Source organism: Zalophus californianus, chromosome 3, assembly GCF_009762305.2.
Source record: "Zalophus californianus isolate mZalCal1 chromosome 3, mZalCal1.pri.v2, whole genome shotgun sequence".
NCBI classification, from domain to species: Eukaryota; Metazoa; Chordata; class Mammalia; order Carnivora; family Otariidae; genus Zalophus; species Zalophus californianus.
In genome coordinates this window covers 104,511,493-104,538,956 of record NC_045597.1, presented here as the reverse complement: position 1 = coordinate 104,538,956, position 27,464 = coordinate 104,511,493, and the positions used below count along the sequence as shown (strand labels likewise).

The 27,464-nt window shown below is 37.4% G+C and overlaps 1 pseudogene; it reads right to left on the bottom strand.

Moving 5' to 3' along the window:
* Positions 1 to 14,787: 14,787 nt before the first annotated feature.
* LOC113920292 lies at positions 14,788 to 15,757 on the bottom strand (annotated as a pseudogene).
* Positions 15,758 to 27,464: the final 11,707 nt, after the last annotated feature.

The following is a 27,464-nucleotide window of genomic DNA, read 5'->3' as shown; positions in this document are numbered from 1 at the left end:
CTGGTTGATCTATTTGGCTTTTGTTCCCTGAAGGTTTCTTGTGCTATTTGCAAAAAGTCGTTACTTTTCTATTTGTAGAATTGTAGCAATTCTTTTCTTGGATCTTAGGTTGAATTCACAGGTGTTCTGAATGATATGATAGCTAGGTGAATTCAAGGGACCAGATGAAACTAGGGCCCCCTACTCTTCTGCCATCTTCCCAGAAATGAGGGATAAATTTCATGCCACCTTTTCAAATTAGATAACTCCCATTGTAGGAATAATTGTCCATAAGATATGCATAAATAATGAGACCTTTATCTCTTTAAGAATCTCCTCTGAGTAACGGTGACCATATTTTGGAGAGATTTTCACAGTGGTATGAGGGCTACATGAGCTACTGGGAGTGGTCTCTTAAATACCTGAATGTCTTCTAAGGTCAAGTCACCAAGTTTTCAGGAAGAAGTCAAATTAATGCCTGGCTTACACATAAGCAAATGTATATGGTACCCTTGGAATAAAGTATTTGTAATTGTTGGTGCCTCTGAAGTAGGACCTGCATTGGTCAGGGCTACAGGTTGGCTGGATTTCTAACTGGTGTCCTATCTGACTGGTAGATTTTAGGGTCCCCAGTTAATTTAGTCAAGTCCTTATTTTAGAGGAATTCCTTGAGGGAAGTCAGTCTAACCTGTCCTGTTTATGCTACAAGTTGGGTGGAATTAGTCTGCCTCATGGGAATGAGCTAGGGCTACAACAATGGGGGTGGGGAAAACATCCAGATGTGTTGGCAGATATTTTGCATGGAAGGTATAGGAGTTGCTTTTTTCCAATAGGTTTCTCAGTAAGGTTAAGGGAGATGATGATCAAATCATGGTCACAGATTTCTGATGAGGGATGATAATTCAAGTGGCCATTTAAATTTAAAGGTCTTATAACATTTTTGGAATACAAAACCAGGGAACATTCCTTTGTGAAATAGGTTCCAGGGGGCGATTCTGAGAAACAAATATTATTAATGTACCTCCCTTCTGGTGTCTGAGGTGTTCCTCCCCTTGATGCCAGCATGTTATTTTTCTACCACCACACAATCAATATGCCCCATTTGTATGCCCCATCAGTAACTTCACCTTTTTTTATAATCATGCCTACTCACACCTAGCCTTCTCATTTAGAAAGGTTAAGTATGAAAGAAAAAAAAGTGTATTTCTAAAACTTATAGAAACCTATTTCTTCCCATTTGTCCTGGGTGGGCCACTGCAGAGGGACTCAGTGTACAATAGAGTCAACCAGGAAATTATTATCCTATGATCTAGGACTATGTCAGTCCAACAAGAGAACCTAGGTGGCTGAATCAGAATTAAACTCATTTCCTTTATGCCTCCCTTTTAGCTGGGCTGCCATCCAAACAGCGTGGGCTGTGCGCCCGCGGAGGCTGGGCGGGAGCGGTGCCACCGTGAGCCGTGTCCTAGGTTCCTGCCGCCTCCTGCCCCTTTCCCCTCACAGCCAAGTGGTCTGCCCTAGACGGACGGTCCCCGGACGGAGGTCGGTCATGGAGCCTTTGAATGAAAGCTTCCCAGCGGGAAGGCGGGGAACCGATCTGGAGACGGGAGTTTTAGAGCCTTCAGTTTCTCCAAGGAAAGCTCCCGAGAAGACTGGATGGGAAATTACCCCCTTTTTGTTCACTGGTACACCAAACAGTGTACCAGCCAAATTGGCCTGAGTTTTCTATTAGGGGAAGGTGAAAAGCTTTGTGCCCAGGAATTGTAAGGGAGGAATGCTGAATTTTCAAAATAGGTCTATATAACCTTCTACCCTTTGATCTTAATCATTACCCAAGAAGTAGCCACAAGGAGATGATCTCTTTTGGGGGGCAGTCGCATTCGGTGACCAAACTGTCTTACTAGGATGTGTGTATCAGGAGGAAGTGAGAAAAGGTAGTGTCAAATTTTTGTCATTTCTTGAGGAGGCTGTTGCAATGTACAATATCAGATATATGTGGGTGAAAGGAAATACGGAAACTCCATCCAATACCTCAATAAGCAACTCATTAAGGCTTTTTATCATGAGAACCACCTATCAGACTGCAAATGGTTTGGAAGGCCAAACACATGAGAAGGATTGTTTTTAAGGACCATAATTGTGGCCAAATATAGCTGAGCATACAGAAACATACAAGAAAAAGTGTAGAGTGATAAAACACCATCATTGCCTTCATAATGAGTCCATTTTGCTCTAGTCAACTTACAGGTGTTGGTAAGAGCCCTGCACTGTCCAATATGATCTCCCACACCACAAGTTAAATGGGTGAACTTTTGGCATGGGTCATGAATCTAGCAAGGGGTAGAAACCTCTGTATCAGAAATAGTCCTTTATATTGTTCCAACCTTTGATGGTAAATGTATCGCCCTATTTGGTAATGAATCCAGGCAACAATGGTGGCAATCTGAATAGTGCAAACTCAAGCCATCTAGCTCATCAGAGAATGGACCCTAACCATGGCCATCTGCATGAGTCAAAGATGGTTCCATTATTAGCCATGATTTGTTTCACTGTTTGTGGCTTCAGAGAGGGATTACTTTAAACTGCTGGTCTGTAGTGTACCAAGTGGTAGACTAAGCAGATAGGCCATTGTCAAAACCCAAAAGCCAGTAGAAAATAGAAGGTTCACCAGGGGAAGTATTACCCACTGGCCAGAATTATCACATCCATTTTGGTTCTTCAGAGCTGGTGCTTATATGGAATAACTGCAGCAGCCCAGTGGGTACCACTGGGTTTCAGCTTAGGTGTCCCATCAGTGTAGTGAGAGTACAACTGAGCTAGCAGCTTTGTTTTAGATAGTGGAGAAGATAAAGATTTCCCCCAAAGTAATAGTTGTCAGGTTTAATGCAAAGCCAAGGTGATGCCCCAGGTCAGGCTGGCTGTGTTCTTATGCATACTACTTTCATTTGACAAGTGAGGCTTCATGGGTCTTTCATAACTTGTTAGCCACTGAGTCTAAATTCACCCATTCCAAAATAGGAATATCAGGCTGGAGAGTCCTTAAAGCCTCCACAGGTTCAATGTTCAGTAACAAGAACCCAATAGCAAGCTGGTAGCTTCTATAGCAGTGTATCTGGTAGCCATATCAAGAAGGCAGCAAGTCCAAAATCCAAAGGGGTGCCTTCAAATGGAGGCTGCCTCTCTTTGCAAGGGGATACAACCAACAAAATCATTTGTCATAGATTTGTAGCTTAAAGGGTCATTAGAGAAATCCAAGCAAGATACAGTGAATTCAGTGAAGGCACAACATAGCCAATCTGCTCAAATCCAGGGATTAAAAATAAAGTCTTTAAAGCAGTAAGAGAAAAAAGATGCATTATGTAAGGGGTAATAACAATAAGAATAATGGTCCTCTTGTCAGAAATAATAAAGGTCAGAAGGAAATGGAATGACATCTTTAAATTGCTATCAAAGAAAAAACTATCAAAGCAGAGGGCAAAATAAAAACATTTTTAGACGAAGAAAAGAGTAGAGAATTCATCTCAAGCACCTTGAATTTCAAGAAATGTTAGAAAAAAGTCTTCATGCTGAAGGAAAATGATACCAGACAACTTGAATCTCTAGAAACAAAGGTCACTGGAAATGGTAAACACAGAATATTGTAATTCTATTCTCAATTTTTTATGACTTGTTAAAAGCAAAGTTCTAATGATCTATGATATGTATATAATGCATATAGATTATAAATGCCTGACAATAGCACAAAAGGCAGGGTGTTAAATGAAAATATTCTACTTTTACAAAGTTCCTATATTTTACACAAAATAATATTCTAAGCAGATTGTGGTAATTTAATGATTCCTATTGTAATCTTTAGAGCAACCACTAAAGGAAGTAATGCAGGGAAATACAGCAAAAAAGCCAAATGAGGAATCAAAATAGAACATTAAAAATAAACTTGTTTAACCCAAAAGTAGAAAGGAAACATTAACAACAAAGTAGATGTGTCAAATAGAAAACAAATATCAAATGGCAGATTTATTAATACTAATATAAAAGTAGACTATAGGCTTGAATGAAAAGGCAGAAATGATCAGACTAGATAAAAACCAAGACTCAACTCCTGTCACTGAGATGCATTCTAAATATAAAGTTAGGATAATCTGTACTTGACATTCTCGTAGACCATAGGCACACTGTTAGGTAACTAAACTTAAACCTTAAATCAGTCAGCAAATATTTATAGATAAAAAAATACGGAGACTGAGCGAGTCAGACTAAAGTTTGTTACTGTTATCACAAGAATGCAGTCCTAAATCTTGAGAGAAGTGAAATCTGAAAGGCATTTTAAAAGAAAAAACTGGAATGGTGGCAAATTGGATATAAAATGGAAAAAGGGTGAAAAATAACTTTGAACTTACTACAAAAGCATTTTGAAATTAACATTTGAGCAACGCTTTTTTTGTGAATTCAATGATTTTTAGTGGTTGCCATAAAGGAAGCAAATATACTCTCATGTATCTGATTTCCAACCCCTCCCTCCTTTGGCCTCAATTAGTGACAAGTGGGTTCCAGAATGAGAGAGAGCCACCATCCAGAGCTTGAACTATGGGAAATGGCAGAACCCAATTAATTCATGAGAGAAATTGAGTTGCCCCCAATTTTGTTCAGGAAGTTTGTTCTCTATTCCTCAGCTAAATTTCCCCTTCTGATAGTATCAAAAGGCTCAACTGTCATTTTCTCTTTCCCAATCTTACTAATTCTTACATGTGATTCTGTATGTAATGGAAAAGCTTATCTTGCTGAGGAAGTAAAACTCCAGATACATAACTTAGTTATAATACAAAGAACTCAGTGTGTTTGCCATCACCACTCAGTATGTAGAGATGTGCACAATACCATGTTGTGAGAATCCAGAGTAAATTCCACACATAAATCACATTCAACCTCAGTATCTCTAACTTAAAAATAAATGATACCTACAATTAAATCTGCTTTGGTTTTTCCATGAAATGAAAATGTTAATCTTAAAATCACTGTAGGAATCTCACTGGAGCACTAGATTGATTCGAGAGCACATTGTGCTCCTTTTATTTATTTATTTATTTATTTATTTATTTATTTATTTAGGCCAAATCTCATGGGGATGTTTTGCTGAGCAGATTTTCCTTTAATGTCAAAGGTGTCCCTATGTTTAGATTAGCTTTATAAGTTCCTATCAGAACAAGAAATAGCCTTATGGGGATAATATCCCTGTAAAGGAGACATTAATAATCCAAATAAATCCCAAGTGTCCTGAGGAGATAAGATACGAAGAAATGAGTAGAAGGCTAAATGTAGATTGAAAAAGAGATGTCAAGTACACAAAAGACTATTTTAGGAAGGAAACCACCTATTCTCCATTTGAATACACTGTTCTAGACATTGATGTAGTGATTTACTAAAGCAAACACTGCAAGGTTGATAAGAGTTACTGTGTTTCCTAAAAGCACATATCCTCCATCTCAGAACATACATTGCATTATAAAGTCAGTTGAGCAAGCATCATGTAAAGTAATTCTTCAGTTTTCTTCCCTTCCCAATCCTGCTGAGATGTCCTCAGCTAAAGCAAAGGGATTTCACATTCAATGGTAAATATAAAATATTTTGTGAAATAAATTTATTTCTAGAGTTAAAGTACAGTCTTGGATAAAACATATATTTTTGATATATTTACTGACTTGTTTCTTGGACTATATTGTTCATTTGGGTAGCATGTACAAGGACAGAATTCATCCCCGTTGGGACTGTATACACATAGCTGCTTACCTGGTTAGTCCACTCAGGGTACCAGAATCTTGAGTCTAATTTTATAAGGTGGTCATAACAAAATATGGAAGGTTCTTTAATTGGGAAATATTGTCTCTCTTTTGTCCTCTCCTATAAGTACTACATAAACTTCATCTACATGCATATAATGAACTGTAAAGTAATTCAGTGGCTCTTGGTCTATTTGCAGCTCTAATTACCATGGGGCTGATGATAATCTCTAAGCATGTGGTAAGGGACTAGTTCTGCTGTTCTCAGTTCTTTTTTCACTATGCTCTGATGTCTGCTTCTTTCTTTGCGTCCTAATGACTTATTTCTCCTTTTGCTCATGGGAGAGCCATTGGCAATTGATTTCTATAGAAGCTGTATTTTACTCCCACAGGTTCTGTGCATTGCTGGCTTCCTAGTTTTCATATTATCAAAAATAGATGTGGGCTCTTGCAAGCCTCTACTCTTTACCTCAGGGAGAGTGGCTGTGCTCTGGGCCACCTGTGTCCTCTGAGATCAGTATTATCTTGGTGCTATTGAGATGCAAGGGCATTTAAAAACCTCTTCTGTGGAAAAAGTCATTTTCTGCTCACTTTATAGAAGTTGTGCTGCAATCTGCAGTAAGCCAATGTAGGGTTATTCACAATTATGAGGTTCTTTCTTGGTTGATAACAGGAAGTCTCCAGTAGCTTAGAGGTGGCTGGGAGCTATACTCTTACTACCACAGGTAACAGGTTACAGTGGAAAAATTCTGCCATACAGGATCAAGATTTACTAACAAGCATGCACAAAACTCATGGAATGTGTTCAGTAATACTGATGCAGTCCCAGGTTTCTGACCATTTAATTGTTCCAACATAACCATGCATAATTATTAGAGATGGAGGTGACATCATTTTAGAGCAGCACTGACTTAATGTTTTGTTTGGGACAGATGTCAAAATTCTTAGGTGGTTGTGATGGTTAATTTTATGTATTAACTTGACTGGGCTTTGGGGTGCCCAGATACTTGTTCATACATTATCCTGAGTGTTTCTGTGAGGGTGTTTTTGGATGAGTTTAACATTTTTTTTAAGATTTTATTTATTTATTTGACAGAGAGATAGAGAGCACAAGTAGGCAGAGTGGCAGGCAGAGGGAGAGGGAGAAGCAGGCTCTCTGCTGAGCAGGGAGCCAGATGTGGAGCTTGATCCCAGGACCCCAGGATCATGACCTGAGCTGAAGGTAGCCGCTTAACCAACTGAGCCACCCAGGCACCCTGAGTTTAACATTTAAATGGACAGACTAAAGCAGATTGCTCTTCCTAATGTGGGTGGGCCTCATGCCATCAGTTGAAGGTCTGAATAAGGCAAACAAGCTGACCTTTCTCCAGATAATAGGGAATTCCTTCTGCCTGTCTCTGAGGAGAGACACTGGTTTTATCTTGACTTCATACTCAAACTGAAACATCAGCTCTTCCTGGGTTTTGGGCCAGGCAGCCTTCAGACTAGAACTTACATCAGGGCTCTCCTGAATCTCCAGCTTGTCTGCTACAGATCTCGTATCTTGTCAGCCTCTGTAATTGCTTTAGCCAATTCTTCATAATAATTATATATTTAATATCCTATTGGTTCTATTTCTCTGGAGAATGCTAATACAGTGGTAAAATATAAATCTAATTTCAGAATCTTAAATCTAAGATTATATCCTGTAGGACTGAGCCAATTGGGTATGTTGAATCTTATATCTGTTCTTACAAACGTGTTGGAGTAAAACATGTCACCATGAACAATAACTCCACACCCATCTTAAATGCCACTTAGTTCACTCATGAAAACACATTTTATCATCCAATATGTTAGCTTTTAAGGGCCCTGATGTTGATTGGGGATAAAAACACAAAGCTTCTTGACTAGAAACTCGAATGGTTACAGGCTGGTATAGTCCAGTCAAGGAATTTGAAATGTTCACCCAGTGCCCCTAAGTTATAGATTAAAAACAACACACACACATTGTCTGTGCTGAGGTATTTTAAAATCAAGTATAGATAATATAACATAACCAGCTCCTTACCACTAGTACACTGGCAACAAAACCCTTCCTATATAACCCACTAACTTCCTCTCAGGGGCAGTAACTTGAGACCCTCCTGTCTCATTCCATGTCCCGTATTAAGAGACTATCCAAGAACTCACATTTCATATTTTGTATAAGACCAAATATTCAGATCACACTCTATCAACACTTTTAAAGGCATTTATAGACAGGTGTCTTAATGTGACACAATCTTACAGACATGTATTCTCATCTCAGCTCACAAGCTTTTCTGAAGATAAACAGTTTCATTGCCCAAGTATAATGCATCTGGCAAAATCTCATGGAAGCAAATTTCATGGTTTCTGGGTTCCTCTGAATATATGAATTTACAGACACAAAACTGACTTTCTAGCCTCAGTTGGTTAGCTCTTTCTTTAAAATGATTCCAGTTCCTTTTCTTATTTTTTTTTAGAGAGCATGTGAGGGGTTGCCATCTGAAATGGAAGCATCAGGCATCTGGTCCCCAAGTTTAGTCAACTAATGTGCAAAATAGTTTTCATAATTCCTTAATAAACGGGCAAATTAGTTAGAAGAGGCCAAGCAGTTATTTGAGTGAGTTCCTGTTATCTGATTAAATTTAGCAGCCTGTTTAATTTGCTATTTCCGGGTTATTATAAATGGGTTCCTTTCTAGTAGGTCAGAATTTACTAATAATCTCTATGGCCTAGATGGATAGACGGCTCTATCACTTTCTAGATTTGATGACCCAGAATGTAGGAGAAGAAACAGAGATGTTATGATTAATTTTACTCTTGCATCCTCCTCCTCCTCTGCAGAAGGATTTTGGAAGCCCCTGCCAAATCCAGAGAGGCTACTGCAGGCTATGAAGGCCAGATAGTTTTGTTTTAGCAAGTTTAATATTACTTCATAAGCCTGGATACCTGGAGCATAAAGGAGAGTACAAGGCTGCAGGGTCACTGCCTTCAGGGTCTAGGTCAGAAAAAGCACACTGAATCAAAATTTCTAAGTAAGAAGAGAACATAGTTAAAGCCTCTGTGGTAGCAGGGAAGAAGTTAAGAGGCAGAAGACAAAAAGCACAATGGCATAGGGAAACTTGGCATCACCTCATCACCCCAGAAAGTAGCAGGGCTGAACTGGTTGGTAGAGATTAGAGCGCCTGCATGGGCAGAAGCCGCTGATGAAGTCCCTGTTTAATAATCAGGTCAGTAGCTGCCTGTGCATTGCGATAAGGAAATGCAAATGCCATGAGGTTAAAGGGGGAGAGTAACGCTGAGCCTTCAACTGACAAGTTCTAATTGTCCTGTAGGACTGGCAAAGGATTAGCCTCCTAAGGAATACCCTTCAAAAAAAAGGAAACCTCAGGGCTTTCAGGCTGCTTTGAAATCTATATACTCTTTCAGTGTGTCTTGTTTAAAGGATCACTCAGCCCGGCAGTGTTTGCTGGTGTTAAAATGACTGAGGGGGAGGAGCTGAACAAATGGGCACGTAACACGCTGAATTTCAAGGTTCAGTTTGGGAAGCCACATTTAAGGCTGGTTTGTTTCTTTCTTAAAGCAGTATTGGTAACTGTTCAGAAGAGCACTCTGGAATCATGCAGATTCACATTCTAGCTCCACTACCCACTGTGTGACCTTAACAATTTCTCTGCCTTGGTTTACTTAACCTATAAAATGAAAAAAAAAAAAAATGAGGAAACCAATGTTGAGAGGATAAAATGGTTGAAGAGTACGGAAGGCTTGGACCAATGCCCAGAGCCAACTGATTGATAACAGATTTTCGTTGGATTTCTCATGGCTCCCACGTGCTACCCAGGCTGAAAAAAAAAGCCTTTAGAATTCTATGTTTCCTCTTGACAATGAGAATGAGCACGATCGGATGGCCCCTTTCTGTGTGCCTTTTTAGGTGGGGTATTTGGGTGGAGATAATAGGAAGTTGCAATGAGACCTCCTGGGAATGGTGACACCCACAGAAGTCTACTTAGAAGAGAGTGACAGGCTCCAGCACAGATGGGATTAAGAGTTTACTGCTGTTTTGGCCTCTTTTCATATTTGGCTGAGGCAAATATGTAAAGTATTACATGTGTTACATGTCCACTCTTGGCATTTTCGTCACACTGAGGCAAATATGTAAAATATTCCATGTATTACATGTCCACTTTTGGTATTTTCATCACACTGCCAGTTCCAGATGTCACAACAGAATAACTTGGTGGTGTTAAGCTATTTCCAGAAATCTGTTGGAAAATGGTTTTCGAATGAAAGAGACCAAACACCTTACACAGCTAAACTATTACAGGTATTGTGAAGGGTCAAAATCTTTTGCTAAGTTAATGAAGTAGTAGTCTTCCACCTACAGCTTACATCACCTTTTCAGTTCGATTTATTTTCTTGCCCATTTTTTCTTCAGAATGCAAGGCTGTTGGAACCAAACTTCATTTCTTTCTGTTGAGGCACCTGTTCTATATTCATTTAGTTACTGTGTGGCATTTTTATGTTCTGAAAACCACAGTTGCTGTCATGAAATGACCCTAAGGTAATAAACCATGAATTATCTTTAAAACCTGGTAAAGGATTTTGAAGCTATAAATAAGTAAAATAATTTGCAGTCACTGTTATCAGATTTACCTAAAGAGATGATTTTGTGGCAAGATCGATTTATGACACAAATCATTGTAAAGATGGTGAATGGCTATTCCAATTCATATGTACTTTGCTTTCAAATTGGGTGAGAACTGGAGGTAGAAATTGTGGGGGAAAGCTCCAAAATCAAGTTCATTAAAGAATTAGAGAAATAATTTTAAAGTGAGCAAGCACCTTTAAGACTAACATCATGTTTAGTATAAGAAATGGGGAAGTTGCTTTAAATCTGCCCTGGAATAAAATTTTTTAAGTGCGTGTAGTACATGCATACACACTGACATTGTATACCAACAAGTACTATGTCATGCTATGAAAACCACTGAGATCAAGAAGTACCAAGAGAACTTTTTCTTTTTTGCAGTGATATGTTACCATTTCGTAACAAAGCTCTCTCTAAAGAACACCAACCAGTATATATAATGTGTAGATATACATGTATATTTGTTTATACATGAATTATGGGTGTGTGTGTATAGCCAGTCCACTGACAGTATTAGTCATTATATTTGCCTACTAAAATGACTTTTTAATATTTCCCATAGTTTCAGTCGCTTAAACATTTGGAATGGTGGGAGAAAGAATAAAATAACTGATTTTTCAGAATTGCAATATATATTTAAAAATGCATAAAAAGGGGAAAAAGGACAAAATAGAGGTAAAGAAAAGCTAAGAGATAAAAGCAAAGGAGAGGAGTAGGGTGAGAAGGAAAGTAATGGGGTATTGAAGAAAAAGAATCAGAAATTAGGGAAAGGAACTAAAAAAGAATTTGGAGACAGTCTCTCAATTACCTATGAGTGAGAGCTCAGAAATAGTTCCCTGAGGGAAGACCTCTTTGTTAAAGAATAGGTGAAAGGGACGAGAATGCTACAAGCTTCTCTTAGGATTGAATACCTTATGGGAAGATGAAATCTTGCCAATCACCTATAAGTACAGAAAAGCAGACTTGAAAATAGTCCTTAAAAATGATCATTTCTTATACTCCACCTCCTAAAATACACATAATTTGCTTCCTTTTTATTTATTTTTCCCTGTAGCCCTTTAACTGTTGGAGATAGAATTTGCCCACGGTGTCCTATAACTTACATTGGGGATTTATAGTCCACTCACCCAGTAAGTCTGAAGGCAGGTATTTGCGGGCATTGCACCCGCTGCTAAAAGGTATCCGAGTCCAGGTTTCTGAGACTTTTCTTGGCTTTTCATTAATGGTCTTAAGCTGGCTGTTCCAGCATCAGCTCTCATACGCTCACCAGGCCGAAGGAAAGGAGACGGTAAAGGGTAAAAGGGCATGAATATGCTGACTCTACTCACTTGAAAGGAGATTTCCAGGGAGATCTGTCAGCTACTTGTACTTATATTTACTTGGCCAAAATCACATTACTTGGCCTTTGCTGTTTGAGAGAAGGACAAGGTAATGCAGGTTTGTAAAACTGAGCCCTTTGGTTGCTGCCCACACAATTGGGTTGTCAGTAACAAAAGGGAGAAGACCTCTCCTTTTGAATTAAGTAAATTAAATTTACTGAAACTAAAATAATATGACTGGCTTTACCATTTTAAAGTAGTACATTTTTTAGTGAATACCTATGTCTTATAAAAAAAAATCCTAATGCATAACTCAATGTTTGATAATGACTACATTTTCTTTTCTTATAATATATTCCCGATAATCACTGGGAAAAAATTGAAAACCTAAATACAAATGAAGTGGTGCCTGGGTGGCTCAGATGGTTAAGCATCAGCCTTCAGCTCAGGTTGTGATCTCAGGGTCCTGGGATTGAGCCCCTCATCAGGCTCCCTGCTCAGCGGGGAGTCTGCTTCTCCCTCTCCCACTGTTCGTCTCCTTCTGTCCCTCTCCCCTGCTCATGTGCTCTCTCTCTCTCTCAAATATAATTTTTAAAAAGAAAGAAAAATAAATAAACTACTTACATGAATAAAATCAACATGAATAAAAAAAGATGAAAATACTTCTTGCATCAGTGGTATGGATGTCCACAGTCTCTGGAAGCATTAGGAATTTAATTTTTAAAATTTAAGTATAGTTGACATACAATATTATATTGGTTTCAGATATACAACATAGTGATTTGACATTTATATATATTACAAAACGATCAACATGAAAAGTCCAGTCACCGTCTGTCACTATACATAGTTATTCAATATTATAGACAACATTTTCTATGTTGTACTCTATATCCCTGTGACTTATTTTATCTGGAAGTTTGTACCTCTCAATTCCCTTCACCTATTGAACCCATCTCCCCCACCTCCTCCCCTCTGGCAAATGGTATTTGAGGCTGTTTCAGTTTTGTTTTATTAATTTGTTTGGATTTTTAAATTCCACATGTAAATGAAATCATATATAGTATTTGTCTTTCTCTGACTTATTTAACCTAACATAATACCCTCTAGGTCCATCCATGTTATAGCAAATAAGATTTTATTCTTTTATATCTGAGTAATACTCCATTGTATATCCCTATGTACGTATATACCATATCTTCTTTATCCATTCATCTCCCAGTGGACACTTAAGTTGTTTCCATATCTTGGCTATTGTAAATAATGCTACAATAAATGTCTTTTTGAATTAGTGTTTACATTTTCTTCAGGTAAATACCCAGAAGTGGAATTTCTGGATTTTGGTATTTCTATATTTAATTTTTTTAAAGATTTTATTTATTTGAGAGAGAAGGAGAACACAGAGTGAGAGAAGCAGACTCCCCGCTTGAGCAGAGAGTCCAATGTGGAACTCAATCCCAGGACTCTGGGATCATGACCTGAGCCGAAGGAAAGCACTTAACCAGCTAAGTCACCCAGGCGCCCTCTATTTTTAATTTTTGAGAAACCTCCATAAGGTTTCCCACAGTGGCTACACCGATCACAGTCCACCAACAGTGTATGAGGGTTAGCTTTCCTCCACATCCTTGCTGACATTTGTTATTTCTTGTCTCTTTGATGCTAGCCATTCTGACAGGTATGAGGTGATATCTCATCGTGGTTTTGATTTGCATTTCCCCAATGACAAGTGATGTTGAACATCTTTTTATATGTCTGTGACCACCTGTATGTTTTCTTTGGGGGGGAAAAAGGCTATTTAGGTCCTGTGCCAATTTTTTAATGGGATTATTTTTTAGTGTGTAGTTGTAGAAGTCCCTTATATATTTTTGTTATTAACTCCTTATCAGATATCTCATTTGCAAATATATTCTCCCTTTCAGAGTGTTCCTTTATTTGATATGTTAATGGTTTCCTTTGCTGTGCAAAAGCTTAGTTTGATGTAGACCCTATTTTCTGTTTTTGATGTTGTTGTCCTTCCCTCAGTAGAAAGATCCAAAAAATATTGCTAAAACCAATGACAAAGAGCTTATTTTTTTGCTATTAATATGTTGAACACTTAGTGTATGTAAGCCCTGTTCCCATTAATCCTAGGAAAAGTGGGCATTATTTTCCCCATTTGCTCCTTGGGAAATTGGCACAGAGAGCTTTAGAACTTGACCAGAGTCACGGAAGTGAAATAGACAGCCAGGATCATATCCAAGTATTTTAGTACCATACTCTGCAGTTACATTTTATATCAACTCACTTCAATTTGAATTAAAATTCTTGAACATATTTAATTTGAAAAGTTCTTAGTAGCTATAACACCTGTTTATATGGATTCACCTGAGTAATGTGTTAGTAACAAATGGTATGTTCAGTTTCAAAACCATCTACTGACCTATACCAGGTTTTTATCTAGACCAATATTCAAGACTACGTATTTGATTTCTTCTTCAGAACTTATTTGGTAATGTTTTCAGGTAACTAATTGAGGACAACAAATACTGATTATGATTACCCTGGGTAACTGGCTTTCAATTTCAGTTAAAGCACTTGACAGTTGAAGTGCATTTTGTAGTTCAGTAGTTACATACAAGAAAGCTAAGTATATCACGGTGACATTTAAGAAGGCATTTATAAAGGTTTCTAGAGGGCAAAAAAACATTCTCTAGCGTATTTAAAGCTGATTACTCATTTTTATTTTTTGTGACCTTTCTTTGTGCTTTTTTCCCCCTAAAAAACAGGTTTGCTTCTTTTAATTTGTTGAAAACAATATAGGCATATAAATTATAGCTTTGACTACTGTAGACTGATTTGATATTAGTCATGATGGGGCAAGATGATTTAAACCAGGTGCTATTCTGGCTCCTTTCAGAGGTTTTATTTAACATAAAGCTATCCTGAAAGGAAAAAAATAACATAGAAAAGTTTAATATATTTGATGCTTTCATATTATTTCATTTTTCAATAAAGTTAAATGCCAGATATGCTTCATCCTTCTGTTGATTGGTAGCATTGGAAAGTCAGTTTCAAATGGTTAGAGACAATCTACCAGGTCATCGTCAGTCCATTCTTCCTCTTCATGCTTGGGTTTCTTTGAGACCTAATCATCATCTTCATAGCCTCTCCTCTTCTTCGTAATTATGTTAAGGGCAAGCTCAGCAGAGTGACATCTCTCCAGCTTCTGTTTCAGAACAGCAACTTCTTCAGATCTGGGTAGCTCATATTTTTTACCAAGTTTCTCATACTTTTCATTATATCTAGTAACTGTGACAAGCAAGTTCTGTTCTCTTTCACCATCAGACTTTCTGACAAATAACTCTCCATAGTAATTCCTGCTCGAGATGCACTAGATAAAATGGCAGTCAGGACAATTTGGGAAGGTGTGTATAAAAGGTAAGCATCCCTCAATGCAATTCTATTAAGAAAGTCATCAGCTGTTTTCCTCAACATCTCTGGATTCTCCGTCATGGGATAGTGAGTCTTTAAATCAGTGAGAAAGCCCTCAAAGGGTCTATAAGGATTGTGGACAATAAGGTAGAAATTAAGTTGCTGTATAAGAAGTAGTTCATATGCCAAAATCTGTTCAAGTGCCTCTTCTTGCCCAAGAGGACTCTCCCACAGATTTCCAGCGAACTGTGGACTAGATACATTGAATTCATCTACTTTGCAGGCCAAAATTCACAAGTTAGCATTATTATCCAGGGGTGATATTCCATTACTGAATCATGAAGATAAAAACGCTTGAAATACATACAAGCTGTACCCACAACAGACCTTGGCATTGCTGGCTTAAACACAGAATAGAATTCTAATAATCTCTTCTCATAGTATTTGCAAAGCATCATTTCTTCATGAGGCTCAAGGAAGACTGGATCATTTGGAAGAAACTTCCCATTGGCCAGCACTTTGCATTTGAATTTGCAGTTGGTGTTGGCCCACAGTCGTGCCAGCTGCCCCTCACTGGTGAAAGTCCAGTGCCGCTTCTGGCCACTGTGTTGGTACATCACAAAATCCTAAAGCAGGCCCAGGAGTCTGGACAAAAAGACCCCAAACACCACAACCCCGTGGGGAAAATAAGCACCTAAGTCGTCATCGCAAGCCTGTGGAAACTGAGGGCATCAGTTCAGTCCAGTCAGGCGCATTTATGTTAAGATCATAGAGCTTATTTATTTTTTTTTTAAGATTTTATTTGATTGAAAGAGTGCGAGCTCTAGATGGGGGAGGGTCCAAGGGAGAAGCAGACTCCCCACTGAGCAGGGAGCCCCACGCCAGCCTCCATTCCAGGATTGCAGGTTCATGACCTGAGCTGAAGGCAGTCACTTAGGAGCCCCCAGGTGCCCCTTACAAAGAGTTTATTGATGTACCTTCTGGGTGTTTTGTGTGTTTGGATCTCAGATTTAGGTCTTTAATCCATCTTGAATTTATTTTGTATATGGAGTACAAAAGTAGTCTGGTTTCATTCATTTGTATGTAGCTGTCCAGTTTTACCAACACCATTTAACAAAGAGACTGTTCTTTCCCCCTTTGTATATTCTTGCCTCTATTGCCATATGTTAATTGGCCATATGAGTTTATATCTAGGATCTCTATTCTGTTCCATTGATCTATGTGTTTATGTAACCATACTCTTTTGGTTCCTATAGATTTATAATATAGTTTGAAATCTGGATTGTGATAACTCCAACTTTGTTCTTAAGATTGCTTTCATGATTTAGGGCCATTTGTGGTTCCATACAAATTTTAGGATTCTTGTTCTAGTTCTGTGAAAAATGCCATTGGTGTTTGATGGGAATTGCTCGAATCTGTAGATTGTCTTGGGTAATAGAGACAATTTAATAATATTCTTCCAATCCATGAACATGCTATATCTTTCTGTTTGTGTCATCTTCATCAATGTTTTGTATTTTTTTCATCATTTTTGAAACATATTTGTGTTTCTTTCATCAGTGTCTTACACAACCACATTCTTATATTCAGAGTACCAGTCTTTCACCTTGTTGGCTAAATTTATCCTAGGTATTTTATTCTTCTTGATGCAATCATACTGTTTTCTAAATTTCTACATTTCGTAGTTCATTAGTAGTGAATAGAAACACAACAAATTTTTGTATATTCTGTATTTGGCAATTTTACTGAGTTTATTAGTACAAAGAGTTTTTTGGTGGTCTTTTGGGTTTTCTGTGTGTAGTATCCTGTCATCTGCAAATAGTGATGGTTTTGCTTCTTCCTTTCCAATTTTGATGCCTTTTATTTCATTTTCTTATCTGATTGCTATAGCCAGGACTTCCAGTACTATGTTTCATAAAAGTGGCAAGAGTGGGAATTCTTGTCTTGCCCCTGATCTCAGAAAAAAAGCTTTCAGCTTTCCACCGTTTTTTATGTTAGCAGTATGTTTGTTAAATATGGCTTATGTTATGTTGAGGTATGTTCCTTTTATAGGAGGATGTTGAATATTGTCAAATCATTTTTCTGCACCTATTGAGATGATCTTATGATTTTTGTCTTACATTAATGTGGTTTATCACACTGATTGATTTGGAGATAATGAACCATCTTGTATCCCTGTACTAAATCCCACTTGAGTGTGGTGTATTTCCTTTTAATGTATTGTTGAATTTTGTTTGCTAATATTTTATTGAATATTCTTGAATTTATGTTTATCAAGGATACTGGCCTGTAATTTTTTAAATTTTTTATTAATTTTTTTGGAGTGTCCTTGTCTGGTTTACTGTCAGGTTAATGCTGGCCTGGTAGAATAAATTTGGAAGCATCCCTTCCTCTTCAATTTTTTGGAATAGTTTGAGAAGGATATGTATTACCTCTTCTTTAAATGTTTAGTAAATTCACCTGTGAAGCCATCTGCTCCTGTACTTTTATTTCCTGAGACTTTTTGATTACTAAAAATAAAGTTAAATCAGTAATCAATGTGTTCAGAATTTCTAGTTTTTCCTGATTCAGAAAAATTGCATGTTTCTAGGAATTTATCCATTTCTTCTGGGTTTCCCAATTGGTTCACATGTAATTGTTTATAAAAGTTTCATAATCTTTTGTATTTTTGTGGTGTCAGTTGTAACTTCTATTCCATTTCTCATTTATTTGAATTCTCTTTTACGTGACGAGTCTGGCTAAAGTTTTATCAATTTTGTTTATATTTTCAAAGAACCAGCTCTTAGTTTCATTGATCTTTTCTATTCTTTTTTTTTTTTTTTGTCTCTATTTTCACTCTAATCTTTATTCTTTCCTTCCTTCTGCTAACTTTGGGCTTTTTTTGTTCTCCTTTTACCAGCTCCTTTAGGTGTAAATTTAGGTTTTTTGTTTGTTTTGTTTTGTTTTTGAGGTTTTTCTTATTTGTTGAGGGAGCCCTGTATTGATATCAACTTCCCTCTTAGCACTGTTTTTCCTGAATCTCCTAGATTTGGTGATGTTGTGTTTTCATTTTCATTTGTCTCCAGGTATTTTTTTTAATTTGATTTCTTTGTTGGCTCTTTGGTTGTTCAGTAGCATGTTGTTAAGCCTCTATGTGTTTGGGTTTTTTTTCCATTTTTTTTCTTGTAATTGATTTCTAGTTTCATACCATTAAGGTTGGAAAAGATGCTTAATATGATTTAAATCTTAAATTTATTGAGATTTGTTGTGGCCTAACTTGTGATCTATCCTGGAGAATGTTCCACATGTACTTGAAAATAATATGTATTCTGCTGTTTTTGGTTGGAAATTTCTGTATATATCTGTTAAGTGTCTCTAGTCTAATGTGTTATTCAAAGCCAATGTTTCCTTTCCAAAGCCAATCTTCTGTCTGGATTATCTATCCATTGATTTAAATGGTGGTATTAAAGTCCCCTACTATCACCATATTACTGTCATTTTATCCCTTTACATCTGTTGATGCTTGCTTCATATATTTCGGTGCTTTCATATTGGGTATATAGATATTTATAACTGTCATATCCTCTTGGATTGATCTCTTTATCATTATGTAATACTCTTCTTTGTCTCTTGTTAGTCTTTGATTTTAAGTTTATTTTGTCTGATATAACTATTGTTACCCTAGCTCTCTTGTTTCCATTTGCATAGAATTAACTTTTCTATCCTTTCACTTTCAGTCTATATGTGTCCTTAAGTATGAAATGAGTCTCTTGTAGATGGTCTTGTTTTTTTATTCATTCAGTCCTACGATATCCTGGAGCATTTATTCCATTTAAAGTAAATATTGATGGGTATTTACTTATTGCCATTTGTTAATGGTTTCTGCTTATTTTTGTAATTGTTCTCAGCTCTTTTCTTCTATTTCTCTCCTGCCATGTGATTTGATGATTTTCTTTAGTGTTATATTTGGATTCCTTTCATCTTATTTTTTAGTGTATCTGTTATAGAGTTTTGGCTTGTGATTACCATGAGGTTTATATATAACACCCAGTGTATGAAGCAGTCTATTTTAAGTTGATGCTCACTTACGTTTGAACAAATTCTTAAAGGCTTACATTTTCATTGCCCCCTCCTTTTATGTATTTGATGTCCTATTTTACATTTTTTTGTATATCCCTTAACTAAATATTACAGGTACAGTTGATTTTACTACTTTTGTCTTTTAGCCTTCATAGTAGTTTTGTACATAGTTAATCCACTACCTTTACTATGTATTTGCTTTATACATAATTTTTTTTTCTTTCATAACTTTCTTATTTATAGTTACGGTCTTTTCTTTTCCACTTAAGTCCCTTTGACATTTCTTAAATTTGGCTTAGTGATGAACTCCTTTAACTTTTGTCTGGGAAACTCTTTCAAATCTGAATGATAATTTTACTGGGTAGAATATTCTTGGTTGTTGGCTTTTTTCTTTTCAGCCCTTTGAATATATTATGTCCCTGCAAAGTTTCTGCTAAAAAATTAGCTCATAGCCTTATGAGGTTTCTCTTGTATGTAACTATTGCCTTTTCTCTGGCTGCTTTCAAAATTCCTTATCTTTTACTTTTGCCATTTTAATTGTTACTGTATATTGGTGGGCCTTCCTTGGGTTTGTCTTATTTGGGGCTTTTTGTGCATCCTGGAACTGGATGTCTGTTTTCTTCCCAAGGTTAGGGACATTTTCAGATATTATTTCTTCAAATATGTTTTCTGCCCCTTTCTCTCTCTTTTCTCTGAGACCCCTATAATGTGAATTTTAGTATGCTTGATGTTGTCCTTTATCTTAACTTTTAAAAGAAAATATATTTTTGCTCTCTGGTTGGATGATTTCCACTACCTTGTCTTCCAGATTGTTCCATTCTTCTGCAACCTCTAATCTGCTGTTGATTTTCTCTACTGTATTTTTCCCTTCAGTTGTTGTATTCTTCATCTATGATTGGTTCTTTTTTTTATTATTTCCATCTCTTTGTTGAAGCTCTCTCTTTATTTTTCTCTCAAGGTCAGGGATTACCTTTATTACCATTACTTTGAACTCTTTATCAGGTAGGTGGTTTATCTCCATTTCCTTTAGTCTTTTTTCTGAGTTTTTTTTTTTTTTCTGAGGTCTTTCATTTGGACCTTGTCTTCTCTGTCATTATTTTGCCTGGTTCGCTGTGTTTGTTTCTATGTAGTAGGTACATCAGCTATGTCTCCTGGTCTTAAAGTGATTGCCTTATGTAGAAAGCATCCTGTGGGGCCTAAAATTGCAATCCTTCATGATCACCAGAATCAGATGCTCTAGGAGTGTCTCATATTTTGTGTTGTATATTTTCTTTTATTGTGGGTAGGTTGCTGCAGATGCACTGGCTGGTGGGGCTGACCCCCTGCCCAGCTGGTTGTGATCCCCAGCTGTGACTCCTACAAACTCACTGCTGGATGGGGCTGTTCACCCCCCACCCCTTCCTGCATGACTGGCTGAGTGTCTCAGCTGCAGTTGCTGTGGGTGCCCTGCTGGGCAGGGCTACCACCCCTCCCTGCCGGTCAGCCTCTTGGAGGGGCACCAGTCTCAGCTGATATCACCTGCTGGGTGTGGTGGGGTGGGAACCACTTGGGGGGGTGCCAGTAATGCCCAGTTTGCCTACTGGTGTGCAGGGTGCTGGCTACTTTGGAGGGGCACCTGCCAAGACAGGTGGATTGGGTGGGGGTGGGTCTGCTGAGGAGTATCAGGTTGAGTGAGCATTGCTAGCAGAACAATGGAAAATATCAGAACTGGTGCCACCAGTGTCACACCAGCTTGGCATAAGTGGGCAAGAAAAATGGCACTCACTAGTGCTTCTGTTCCCAGAGAAATTTACCACAAATCCCTGCCCCTCTTCTATACACCCTAAAATTAGTCAATCTTTTTCACATATGGCTCACATGCTTTTCAAACTGCTACCTCTGTGCTAGTTATTGGAGCAAGTGAAATTGCATGTGGGTCCTGTGGGTCCTTTAAGAGCAGTCTGTTTCCTATAGCCCTCTGGCTCTCCCAAGATTAAACCCCACAGACATTCAAAACTCTTGCCATTAAGCCCACTGATTGTCAAAGCTAGATGTTATGGGGGCTCACCTTTCCTAGTGTGGGGCTTGAACCCCTTGCTCCTTGGTGAGGACCTCTGTACCTCTGATGTTTCATTATTTACATAGATTTCTTTCTCTACTTGTGACAATTTTATCATAGTTTTAATAGTTAAAACATTTCCTATCCAATAATCCCTATCTTCCCTCTAGGAGCTTAAGAGTAAGGTACTTGCCTCTGTTCTCTCCCTGGGACCTCTGTACCTTATTTAAGATAATTAACAAGTCTGTGATTTATAGATGAAGAAGAAATGTAGACCTTAAGTAACGTCCCCAAGGTTATGTAACTAGTAGCAGGACAGGAATTTAAAGTGAACTATCAACCTCAAATTTCATTTTCCTAATTATTATTATATTCAGTCTTTTAGATTCTTAGTATTAGAGGAGTCTCTCCCATAAACAAAGAATAAAACCTTGAGCAAGCCAAACCTCAAATGACCATATTACACATTAAAAAGAGTGTGCTGGTATGTGCTCTCTTGCTCTCTCTGTCAAATAAAATCTTTAAAAAATAAAAGTGTGCTGGTAAATGTTTAATGACTGGCTATCCAAAATCCCATCATTTTTAGTATTTGCTGATTTCCGTGATATAAATACTCCCTCCATGACTGATTTCAAGCAATCAATCTGACTGTACTGAAAGGAGTTGAGAAAAGATAAGCAGAAAAGGCTGTCATCATCCAATGTGAGCCAGCACATCAGTGACTCCATGAAAATTAAAAACAATATCTATGCTTTGCTTTAACAATTAGATACTTAATCTGTGAACTAAAGGTATACGTGGTGTGGAAAAGAGAATTTTCAGCAAGGTCAATCAAAATTGAATCCTGGCCATACTACTAAATAGCTAATAGCTAATATACATGTGCATATATCTACACACATAGCACACACGTTTTCTTTATTCATCCATCGGCAGGAATTTAGGTTGTAAGCCAACCTAAATCTTAGATTTTTTTTAAGTAATGCTGCAGTGAACATGGGGATACTGATACCTTTTTGAGTTAGCGTTTTTATTTCCTTCCAATAAATACCTAGCGGTGGAATTACTAGATCATATGGTAATTCTATTTTTAATTTGTTGAGGAGCCTCCATACTGTTTTCCATAGTGACGTAACCAATTTACATTCCTACCAAAAGCATAAAAAGGTTGCCCTTTTTTCACATCCTGTCCAATACTTGTTATTTGTCTTTTTTGATAATAGCCATTCTAACAAGTATGAGGTAATATCTCATTGTGGTTTTGATTTGCATTTCCCTGATTAGTGATGATGGGTACTTTTTAATATACCTATTGGCCATCTGCATATCTTTTTCAGAGAAATGTTCAGATCCCTTGCTCATATTTTAATTGAATTGGTTTTTGTTTTTTTGTTTTTGTTTTTTGCTCTTGAGTTATATGAGCTTTTTAATACATTTTGGGTATTAACCCCAATCAGATCTATGATTTGCAAATGTGTTCTCCCATTTGTTAGGTTGCCTTTTCATTTGGTTGGTGGTTTCCCTTGCTGTGCAGAAGCTTTTTAGTTTAATGTAGTCCCACTTGTTCATTTTTGCTTTTGTTGCCTTTGCTTTTGGTGTCAAATCCCAAAAAACTATCACCAAGACCAACATCAAGGAGCGAGCTTATGGCCTGTTCCCGCCCCACCCCCCCCAGGGGTTTGATGGTTTCAGAGCTTACATTCAAGTCTTTAATCCATTTTGAGTTGATGTTTGTGTATTGTGTAAGATAGTGGCCCAGTTTCGTGCTGATTTTTTAAATATCTTCCTTTAAAAGACTGTAAAACCAGTGCCGGATTAGGCCAGGTCTGACAGATCTGCTAAGAGTTTTCAGCTTCTAAATTAGTGAATGAGGAGGGCTTGGGTAGCAAAAAAGTAGAGAGAGGAGCCTGAATAAGAAGACATAAAGACAGTAATGAAGAGAGGGGCATTTGGGGCATTCTTCAGTCTGCTGCTGCTGAAGAGAAGCACTCTTGCAGTAGACAAAATTGGATCAGTATCATTGGGAGAAATTGAGCGTGGTCTAGAATTCCAAGAAATAGGATTTTTCCTCTGTAGAAAATGAAGAATTTTTATCAAAGAAATTGATATAATTTGGTAGCTGTAGATGAATTTGAGAATGGGAAAGCAGTACATGTATTTTGTTTTGTTTTTAAGAGGCTCATCCTTGGGGTGCTTGCGTGGTGCAGTCAGTTAAGCTTTTGACTCTTGGTTTCAGCTCAGGTTGTGATCTCAGAGTCCGGGAATCAAGCCCTGTGTTGGGCTCCACACTCCGTGCAGAGTCTGCTTAAGATTCCCTCTCTTTCCCTCTGCCCTTACCCCCTGCACTCATTCTCTCTCTCTCTCTCTCTCTCTCTTTCTCTCTCTCAAATAAACCTTAAAAAAAAAAATCCTCATCTTTGGTGCCAGGCTACCTGGGTTTGCATCTGGCTCACCACTTTATAATGCTGCTACTGTGAAAAAGACATTTTATCTTTCTGGGTCTCATGATAATAGGATTATTGTGAAGATTAAATGAATTACTGATTATGAAGTATTTAGGTAGTGCCTAGCACATAGGAAGCATTCAAAACAATGTTAATTGTTATTATCAGTATTCAGATAAAGGAAATGAGCAGCAGAAACATTTGTTAAGAAGTCACTAGAAAATGCAGGTGCCAATTGTTAAATGAAAGAATCAAAGGTATTTTATGGCTTTAAAAAGAAAGTGTAAAAGTAAAGACTGAGGTCTTTTCTTTTTTAACTTGATTAATAAGAAAAATGTCCCACCTTGACAAAAATAAGGAATTCTAAATGAAGAATCTTGTGATCGGGGAAGATGAGTTCAACTTCACATGTGAGTAGAATTTGAGATAAAATATAAAATGTGCTGTCAGCAGTTAGATAATAGGACAAGAAGTAGATTGCAATTGAAATACGACACATACACTGACCAGTGAATGATGTGCAGCATTTTATGTTCAGTGCTTTGGAAAAAAACAGATATGCAAATCAAAATCTGTCTGTAATCAAACAATATGCAGTTAATTTAACACAGAAAATTAGACAAGGAAAATTAGACAAGGATGACCATTCCACCAGGTAAGCACTAAAGAAATGGTGGCAACAGTGCTCTGGGTGTTCACAGAAGAGAAAGATAATGTTGGAGATGGAGGAGCGTCGGAAACTTTGAAAAAGGTTGCCTACAGGATGTGCAGTGATGTAGTAGAGTTGGAGGGGAGAAAGTAAGCCTGAGAAAACACATACTGTGGAATGTATACAGCATATTGGGGATCCAGGCTCAAGTTAGTTTGGCTGAAATGTGGTTTCTTTGGGTGTACACATTGTTAAAGCAGGAAAAATGGTTAGGAACATATTATAGAAGGTCTTAACGTCAGGATGATGACTTTGTTTTAATGCATTAGGTGAAGAGTTGGCACTGAGCATTTTGGCAGTGCAGTGATACAAGAAATCTCTGTTTTTGAAAGAATGCCATTTTCAAATAGGACTGACTAGGTGGGGAAGGCAGATAATTACATGAGATACAATCTGCATGATTTAGCACAGACTAACTATGTGAAGGTGGTGAGCTTGAAGGAGATGAGATGTGCATTTAAAGAAAGCAGCACAGTTGGGCAAAGCAGCTGGTGCCCAGGAAAACATCTGCAACTCAGAAGAGAGACTGAACTTTAAACTGCAAATTTAATAATCACCTAGAAATCACTGTACAAACCATAAGGTGAATGGGATTGTTATAGGAGCAAATTCAGAAGAAAAGGGGATTCAGTGTTAGAGCCTTGGGTGATGCATAGACAGAAAGAATGGGAGGAAGAAGAAAACTTAGTGAAAAGGACAGAAAAAAGTGTTCAACGTAAAGGAGGAGCCAAAATAGATCACTGTCATGGATAACAGAGACACAGTGCCAGGCAGCGGAGAGCCAAAATCATAATTGGGGATGAGTTCCTGGACTACCTCCAGTTTTTTCCTTCAAAGAAAAGACTGTCTCCTGGGAAACCGCACTGAGCTCCATCCAACAAGGGGGAAGGCCCTACACTGGGGGACAGAATAGGAACAACCAGAAAGAAATCAGAAGTCCAAAATATTCCCAATTACAACTAAAAATGCAATTGGATTCTTGGAAATTCATCTACATGATATATACCTATATAAATTATTTGGATTTTAAAGATTGTTTACTTTTAATGGAAATGCCAGGTTCTATGTAGACATATCTTGATAATGTAACTCCATTACACTAAGGAACCATTCCGTAGTTCAAGATTTATCAACCTTGGCACCAATGACATTTTGGGCTAGATATTTTGTTGTTTAGGACTGTTCTGTGATTATAGGACATTCAGTAGGATCCCTAGCTTCTGCCCACTAGATGCCGGTAGCATCCCTCAGCAGCTGTGACAACCCAAAATTTCTTCAGTTACCAAATATCCTTTGAAGGGCAAAATTGCCTCCTTCCCCCCTGCATTGGAAACCACTGCTATAGTTTAATAGTAGCCAGAGTAGGGTTTTTTTTTTTCTTCTTATTTTCCTTCCACAAGGGGAAAGAAAGCATACCTAGGCAACGAAGTTCTTGGAGAATAAAATCATAGTTACAAGATTTGTTGAAATAAAGATGTCATATACATAAACATAAACATATACATATATTGGCAGAAAGAAAAAGTTATGGTTCTAAGTATCTAACAAGTGGAAGACGCTGAAGTTATAAAACCACAAAATAAATTAACCATTATATCTAAACAGATATGCCAGGGGGTACTATTTCCATTTAGTGGCAAATACAATTAAGCAGACATTCAGTTTGAAGCAAATAAAATCCTCCATATATCTGGTGGCATCTTTACACTGATATAAATTGCAGTGAGAAGCAATTTGTATAAATCACTATTATTCCACAGAGAGATATATAGACCAAGCAAATCTAATGTGACACATGTTATAAATGTCATCATTATGGTTTTTCATTTCAATTCAAACAGTTCATAGACTTCCTCCACTGATTGTATTAAATAGGGGATTGGATCTTCTCTTTTCAAAGAAGACAACAGCCTTGTCACATAGTAAATTAGTTCACTCAAGTTGAGCCATTTACCTTCCTATGGATAAAATGGGCTCCATCATAAGGTATTCAAAACAAATACCTTGGATCAAAATAGTCTGAGAATCTATCTGAAATCACAGATCAAGACAAAACAAAGAAAAAGATCTAGTCCATATGTAAGCAATTTTAGATAAGTCTATGCAAAATAATGATTCTATATTTTTTTGTATCAATAAATTTCAAAATGTACAAGGCCATATCAGTGGTTTATAAAGGTCTCACCCATATGCACACACTGTAAGAGCAGTCTTGTGGCAGAAGTTGGTAATTTCTTTTCATTCCCTCAAATGCAGGGGATGATATAGAGCAGAATTTATCTGTCTGCATATGTAGGTGTGTAAAGCTATTTCATGAGAAATATTATTTCCCCCTAAGATCTTTCTTAAAACAATAATATACTGCTATCTATTAAGGGGTGAGTTGACTATGTAATTTTAGCTCCAAAATGCAGACTTGAAGATCCTTCTCAGAAAAATAAGTTTGATACTTAAAATATTTATTTACATATTTCTGTATATAACATTTGTGAATGTGATTTATTATAAAAAATCAAAATATAGCAACATTAAAGATTACTCTTTTGAATGAGCAGCTACATGTGAAACCAGCATATCCTAGGGTTTGTTAGATATTATGGGCTGAGTTGTGTCCCCCTAACAATTCATATATTGAAGCCCTTACCCCCACTGTGACTGTATTTGGAGATAGGGCCTATAAGAAGGTAATTAAGGTTAAATGAGGTCTTAAGATTGAGGGCCTAATCCAATGTGACTATTGTCTTTAGAAGAGGAAGAGATACTAGGGAGGCACATGCTCAGAGAAATGGCCATCTGAAAGCCAAGGAGAGAGGCCTCAGGAGAAACCTGATCTGCTGAACCCTTAATCTTGGACTCAGCCTCTAGAACTGTGACAAAATAAATTTCTGTTGCTTAAGGCACTCAGTTTGTGATTGTCATATTCTGTTATGGCAGCCCTAACAGATGAACACACCAGAGATGGTAATGTTGGCCTAAACGTCCCAAAACCTCTATGCTCACTGCTACCGCCTCTTAGATGTATAAGAACATAAAGAATTTGAAAGATTCTGCCTGTGCAAATATCCCCCAAATGC